Source organism: Panthera onca, chromosome D2, assembly GCF_046562875.1.
Source record: "Panthera onca isolate mPanOnc1 chromosome D2, mPanOnc1 haplotype 2, whole genome shotgun sequence".
In the NCBI taxonomy this organism is placed as follows: Eukaryota; Metazoa; Chordata; class Mammalia; order Carnivora; family Felidae; genus Panthera; species Panthera onca.
Window position 1 is genome coordinate 78,793,200 of NC_138349.1, and position 8,227 is coordinate 78,801,426.

The following is an 8,227-nucleotide window of genomic DNA, read 5'->3' on the forward strand; positions in this document are numbered from 1 at the left end:
GGAGGAAGAGCTCAAAACCGAAGGAAGTTTTCTCTGAAATTTAGACATTCTGCCAATTTATACCGCTGACTCTGAACTGAAAATGGGAAATATTTCAATCTCACACAAGCCAGTTTATTTTGAGATCTCTATATTACTGTAGCAAACAATTACTGTTAACTAATACCGTAACTCATACAATATATACATTTAGAAATTTGTGAGGGGAAAAAAATTGAAAAATACCTGTTGGCTTGTAACTTGAGGTCATATGTCAACATTTCCCATCTAGTCCTTACTGTCCACACCAGCTCTAACAAACTACTTGTGCACCAATCTGAGGTTTCGAAGCTGTTATTCTCTCTGCATGAAATGTGCTTTTATCACTCTTTGTCTATTGAAGTCCTAAACTTACCATTTAAGACACACCACCAACATCTATATTGTCAACCTTTCCTTTGAAGTAATGAAGTGATTTAAAAGATAAATTATAGAATTATAGTTTTTAAGACTATCCCAACTTTATTAACTCGATAAACATTTATTTAGCATGCGATGTCATCTCTGCACCGTGACAATGACAACCCACAGGATAATGTGATCTGCAGCCCAGATGCCCCCTGAGGACCCCCCTTCCGGTTGTCTCTTTTGTACTTTGCTATATTCCATTTATACGTATATCACGGCATCCTTCGTGATGATAACATTGACTTATTTCCATGTTTTCCTTCTTCTGGATTGGAAGCTCCTTGAGGGTAGACCATACACCTTATTTAGCTTTGTTTTCATCTTAGGTTCGTTCCTCAGGAAACACATCGAAGCAAAGATCTGCTGGCAGAAGGTTTGTTGGGGCGATAGTTCTCTAAGGGAATTTGGGAAGCAAGAGGGGGCAGAGAGAAGTTGGACTGCCTGGCAGTTGCACAGAGGCCTGGGTTGATGCCTCAGCGAGCTCTGGAGCTAGGACGGAGCTTCCGAGTTGGCCCACCTCGTGGGCTTCTGAGCCTTCTCCTCTACTGCACAAACTTTGGGTTGGAGCTGTCCCCAGGGAAAGAGTGATAAAATTTGAGTGAGGCATCCAGCCCCCTTCTGCTGAGGGCAATTCCCTGGAGACAGACTCCCTGTGAGCTGCCAACACCCAACTTCCCAAGAATCTGGGGCAAATGAGTGTGTGGTCCTGAGGGGAAGCAGAGCAGAGGAGCACAGGGTCCCCTGCAGCAACATCCATGACAGTGGATGCTAAATAAAGTATTGAATTAATACTCTAGAGATAGTCTTAAAATGTATCATTCTATGTTTGTGAAATGATTCACATGGTCCTGTTTAGCACAGTTTCTGAATCATTTTTGCTGTGAAATTTGAATGACAAGTATCCATTCACTGATTCCCTCAGGTGTCAGGAGAGCTGGCGTGGATCTGTGGGTCGGAGCTGTGATTCTGTAACATTGGGCCGTGAGCGGCCTTCTCTACCAACCATATTCAATGGACTTTAGAAGACTTCATTTTCTGCGTGTTTCATTAGATGGGAAAAGGCTGAGAAGCTCAGGGGCACTGGAAGTAAAAGTAGAGAAAATATCCTGAGGACTCTTCAAGGCATAAGACTATATAATTTTACTCACTATACACTTTACTTTTACTAATGGGAAACCATGACTTAGGCGAAAGGAAAAGAATTGAGGCGATTCTCCTTAAATTTAAATTACAGTAGGTGACCACACAAAGATACAATCCTTTCCCAATGGAAATCAAAGTCACACCCGACATTTTTTACCCAAAGAGCTCCATCTGGTTTAGAGTATCTTACTTGTGCAAGTCAGCAGACCAATGTAAAGGATAAAGGAATCTTTGTGACTCCTCTTCTAGAACACAGTGGAGAGACAGATAAAACTTAGTCAAATTCATTTTCATAATCCATAGATGAAAACTAAAAGAAATCCAGGGAAAGACCCAATTATGATGACTTCATGTTTTCAAACATTTCTAAAATTTACTCATTTGAACTGTATTAAAAAAAAAAACAAAAAAAGAAAAAAACTAAGTTACAGTTCAGAGAACATCCTTCATTTAGGACAACTCACAGAGAAAAGACAAACGGATCCTATATCTTCCTTCCTTAATGGCTAGCCTAATAATTTACTGATTAATTAAAACCACTTCTTAACCTGTCTGTATTTACCTCCCCGGGTTTTATGTGTTTTTAGATGATAACTGCCTGAGAGCCTCGATAAACCTCTTTTTCAAGTTCAGGATGAGCCTACAAATTCTATGTTGTCATGCAGTCCTGGAATCCACTGTCCAGAGCTGTGGCTCAACACTAGACGACAAGACCGGAAGGTGAATATGTACTCTGGATGCTGCAAGTCATCTACGCCGTATGCCCCAGACTGTGTTACGACAGCTCTACACAGACGTTTCTGATGCTGAAAGCCCTCTGTCACCCATGCCTGTTTAAAATCTAAAAATGAGAGCATGAGATATTCAAGAAAGGGAACTTGGTGCCACATCATACTCAAGCAAATCTGATGAAGGAAGGATGATAAGGACTATGGATATATTATCGACGCCTCTCAGGTGCTGCTTCAGATTCCCGTTTTACCTATTTTTGGAGCCCTTGACGCTTTGCTCATCTCTGGCTGCTACTTGGGTGTTCCACTCCCCATGCATGCTGTCAGATGCAAACTGGAACTCTCTTATCGGCGATCATTGACCAGTGGAGGATGGAAGAAACACAAAGAAAAGCCCCTCTCCATTTCTCCTTTTATGTCCATTTTGGAGCATTGTGTCTGTTCTATACCCTATCTGCTGATGTAGCAAGTAACAGGGGGAACATTCTTGTCTCTCCATGAAGCAAGGCCTTCTGGTTAATCCTTATGCCTTTGTTTCTCACTCTTCCTTGTCCTATAATTTTTTATGCTGCTCTGGAATTTCTCAAAGTGTCAGCATTCAAAAAAATTTGAAAAATGTATTCTGCAATGTCCAGTATTGAAATAGAACAGAGATAGACTAACTTATTGTACTTTAGTCAAATTACTTTGGGACTTCTTCTTTTCTAAAAGCAGAGGAATGAGAGGTATTCCATTTGGCCTATAGCCAAACCTGCATAAATAAGGATATTCACTCTAAAACGAAGTGGTTAGACTTGATTATCTCTCAGTCTTTTCCAGCATCTTTCTGTTTATTAAAATGCGGTCAAACTTGAAGATTCAGGACTCAACAACTATTCTCAGAACTTGAATTAAAAGAACACTTGAAAATTGCATTTTGTATTCTCAATGCAGTGTCTCCTAGTAAAATTATGAGAATTCCTAAGAGAAATGATACTCTTTAAGTGGTTCTAATTATGAAAAGCAATAGAGTTTACAACACTGTATCCTGTAAAGCAAGTTCTGCCAGGAGAGTTGATAAAATGTGGAGTTAGAAAGTTAATTACTGACAGTTCAGGCGTATTTGGACTTTGGTTGTATAGTTAAAATTCCACATGTGGATACACAGGAAAATGTTCTCAAGAGAAAATTCAGAAATAGGAATCTTGTGAGACCTTCTTGGCTAATGGAAATACAGGGTCTCTATCTTCAGAATAAGACAATATTTTTAAGGGGCCCCTGGGTGGCTCAGTTGGTTAAGCATCCGACTTCAGCTCAGGTCATGATCTCACAATTTGTGGTTCGAGCCCTGCATGAGACTCTGTGCAGACAGCTCAGAGCCTGGAGCCTGCTTCAGATTCTGTGTCTCCCTCTATCTCTGCTCCTCCCCCACTCACAGTCTATCTCTCTGTCTCTCTCTCAAAAATAAATAAACATGAAGACAATAATTTTGAGTACAGGTAACCTCCATATCACCACAGGTTGACTGACTTCTGATTCTTTGGTGTTATTTTTTGGGTTTTTTTTTTTGTTTTTCTTTTTTAATTCTCTTGTGGCAGAGAAGCACACAGTAATTATCAAATTAATGTTTCTAACTTTCCAAAGCCACTTGGTTTTGATTCTCATGTTTGCCATAAAAATATGTTTTCCTGTTTGAACCCAAATTGCCATGCAATATTTATTATTTAAATTTTATGAATGAGCAATATAAAATAAAATATAATAAGCAAAATAGACTTTCTTCTACCCAATAGAAATCCTGGACTCAGTACAAAAGGAACATATTTTTTATTATAGCATAAAAAATGTTAAAAAGAAAAGAATTTGTCAAAGCTCAAAACCCAGAGTTTGTGCAGTCTGAGAGAAGTAGGTCTAGAAATGGGGTGTAACGATTGGCCGTCTGGGTTATCCTTGTGATAAATGGCATCAGAGCTTTTCCCTAGGCCCAAGCAAAATCAGACTCTAGAATGAGTTGTCTGCACAACTAGGAGCCTGGCAGTCTTCTCCCCCTGGGGCAGGGAATGAAAAGGAACCCATGTGCAGCTCAAGATAAGAATAGAAAGTTTGGCTTTAACTTGAGCCCAGGATGTAGAAAAAGTTATAGCATCTACCAGGTGCAAAAGCATTGACCCCAAATTGTCACATTCCCTTTGTTTAGACATCTACAAGCCAATAATTAATATAAATGGACATATAAGATACCTTTTTGGTGAAATCCACTGAGCAATTCATGAAAAAAAAACGTGAAAATACTCTCTAGGAACAGTTAATATTGTGTCTTATGAGATAACCACAGGAGAGGAAGAAGCAGCTAAAGATGAGCTATCAGCAAAATCAGTCAATCAATCAATGCTAAACATTTTACCATGATGAAGAGAACACAAGCACAACCTATGAGAAGATTAGCACCCAGAAAAAGTGAAACAGAAGAACAATTTTAACGTGATGTAAAAGCTATTTAGAAGTATTAACGGGGCGCCTGGGTGGCAGTCTGTTGAGCCACCGACTTCAGCTCAGGTCATGATCTCGCAGTTTGTGAGTTCCAGCCCCGCGTCGGGCTCTGTGCTGACAGCTTGGAGCCTGGAGCCTGCTTCGGATTCTGTCTCCTTCTCTCTGCCCCTCCCCCCACTTGTGCTCTGTCTCTATCAAAAATAAATAAGTGTAAAAAACAAAAAAATAAAAAACTATTAGCAACATATAGGGGCACCTGGGTGGCTCAGTTAAACATCTGACTGGCTCAAGTCATGATCTCACAGTCCTTGAGTTTGAGCCCCGCATCTCGCTCTGTGCTGACAGCACAGAGCCTGCTTAGGATTCTCTGTCTCTGTTTCTCCCTTTCCCCTGCTTGTACTCTTCTCTCTTTCCTCAAAAATAAATAAATTGGCAACATATGAAGAAGAGAAATCATAATGAAAGAACAAGATCTATGAACAAAGGAATATGTAGATTTGAGAAAAAGAAAATCTAGAACTTAAAATCTCAGTCACTGAGTTAAATGGCTAAATACACCCAGAAGGAAATTGGTAAAAATTTAAGAAAGAAGTGAGGAAAATACCCAAGATTTGGAATACAGAAATAAAGGTAATATAAAATATGGGAGAAAAAAAAGCAGTCAGTATTTTAAGACAACGTTCTATATAACAAATCCAAAAGAATGTAGAGATAAATTATTGGAATAACTAATGGTTTTCCAAATACAAAATAATCACAAAGTTAATAGTTGTCCTTTACAGTAGCAACACAAAACAAAACAAACAAACAAAAAAAGAATTAGGTAACCTAACTTTAAAAGGTGTAATTTGTTTTGAGGGAGAGTGGGTGGCTCAGTTGGTTAAGTGTCCAACCCATGATTTCAGTTCAGGTCATGATGTCACAGTTCATGAGTTCTGGCCTATATCAGACTCTGGGCTGGGATTCTCTCTCTCCCTCTCTCTCTCTGCCCCTCCCTCACTCATGTTTGTGCGCTCATGCACATGCATCCACTCTGCTCTCTTTCATATGGACATATTTTCTGGATTGTTACTATAGACTGAATGTTTGTATCCTCTGAAAATTCACATGTTGAAACCTAATCCCCAATGTGATGATATCTAAAGGTGGGGGCCTTTAGAAGGTGATTACAGCATGATGGTGGCCAGTGCCCTTTTTATAAAAGGGACTCTAGAGAGTTCTGCCACCCCTTCTGCCACGTGAGGACACAGAGAGAAGATAGTGTTTATGAGCGAGGACGTGGGCTCTCACCAGACACTAAATCACCAGTGTCTCTCTCTTGGACTTCCCAGCCTCCAGGACTGAGAAATTTCTATTGTTTATAAACCACCTATGGTATTTTTGTAGCCACCTTAACAGAAGAAGCCGATTGTCTATGTAAATTAAGAAACAATGTTCATTTTGTTAATAACCTACATAGATCTCGCAACTACAAATTATTCCGATTTTTTTGTCATTTATAATTTAGTCAGCAATCCTGGTTTACCTTAGGCAATAGTAGAAAAAATATAAATATACTTGGCACTATAGAATTTAGGTTATTTTATTTCTTTACACGCATTATCTTATCATCACAACTGCATGAAGTAGGTACTAAGAAATTCCCACATCCAGAAAAGGGAACTGAGGAAGAGGGTTGTCACATCGCCAGGAAACGATATGCCCAAGATTTGCCCCTGCTCTTGATCACTTTCCGATGCTCAACGAGACAGTGTGCCATGTTTTTTCTTTTTTTTTCCTTCTATGTTGGATTACTATTTCAAATTCCTATACATATTATGGAAAAATTCCTAAAACAAACATCAGAAATAATATATTTGGTGTTCTATTTGGGGAATGGAGTAATCAACAGAAATCAAAGTCATCGGTTACCAGTTATCACCCTAGATATTCCAAAGAATATTTTTTAGGGTTTAATACCATAGTGTAAGTGTTCACTTAGGTTTTTGTTTCTGTTTTGTTTCGTTTGAGTGTTCACATTAGTTTTAACAGAATCTGAGAAGGTTCCGAGAAATTAAGTTTTGAACAGGTAGTCAGGTTATTTAGGTAAGTACTAAAGGCTGCTTTAAAATAGTCTTCAAAGGAGGTAGAAATTAAATGTTATTGTTCTTTCTGACCAAAAGAGCACTAGAGAATGAAGCTTTCCTTCTAAAGCTCATCGAAGAAGGCTGTGATTTCTTGCATGTTTTCTTCTATTGTTATTACCTTTCTAAATGAAACTCGATCTTATCCCTATCTGTGGACTTGATCTTAGCATTCCCCAATGTTAAGGTGACATCCAGCTCATCTATTTAAAGAATATCCAATCAGACCTTGGAGGAAAAATGTTGCTAATATATCTGCCATGTCAGTTTAATGGAAGCCATAGTGGAGATCTGTGAATTGGAAAATGGTAACTAATGTTAGTGATAATTCACTTAACTCTGCCTGGCATGATTTCAGATTATAAATTAATAAAATATTTTAAAATCCCCACCCCCAAATCATTTTCATTTCATTAAAGCTGTAGACCTCTCAAATGCTCAAATTATTTCACTCCCATTTCTATAGAGTGTTCTTACATTAGATATTTGAGCTAACCATAAGAGTTCATATTCAGAAATGTTAACTTCATCACTTCTGGTGGGTATTTCAAAATTCGTGATGGTCCATCTCTGGGTGAGTAGAGTAACACTTTCCCAATTTCTTCTGCACGTTTACTTGCATTTTGCTTACTTTGTTAATTTCCTCTTCTAACCTCTCCTAGCATTTATTTTCTTCCTCCAATTAACCTCCTGATAAACTAAGTCTCTAATAGTTTCTACCTTACAGCCACTCCATTTAGGTTGCTGCTATGTCTTCTGCTTTTTGCCAACTACTGATGGAGCTCATCTCCTATCCCTCCCCCGCCCCTCCAAAGTAATACAGGAGACACAAAGTGCTTGCTCAGCCTGTTAAACCAGGACATCAATTTTTTAGCACTCAATAATGAAACGGGCTGACTCTGCAAGGAAACTGTAAGGAATTGCCCTGCTAACCCTTGCCCGGCTCATCTACATTTATTGATGATAACACATTATTTCATACCATTTTCTTGGATAAGAGTATAGTGAGGTTAGCGCTCCAATTTTAGGCAACAGAATTAAATGCTATATAAGCTATATAAAATCAGCTATTTTATATAGCATCATTAATGACCATCCCCTCATACCATAAACATAAATAATATTTAATCATTAGTGTTCAGATTAGTGCAAGCTAATTTGCAATATAAATTTCCATAAGTGCAAATTTTCTATTACCTTGATGCTTAATTTTAGAAAGTAGAAATTTTGGGAAAAAAAACATATAATTTGCTGTTTCACACCCTAAAAAGGTATAATCTAGAAACTAGATTATAAAATATCTTCCATTAGGTA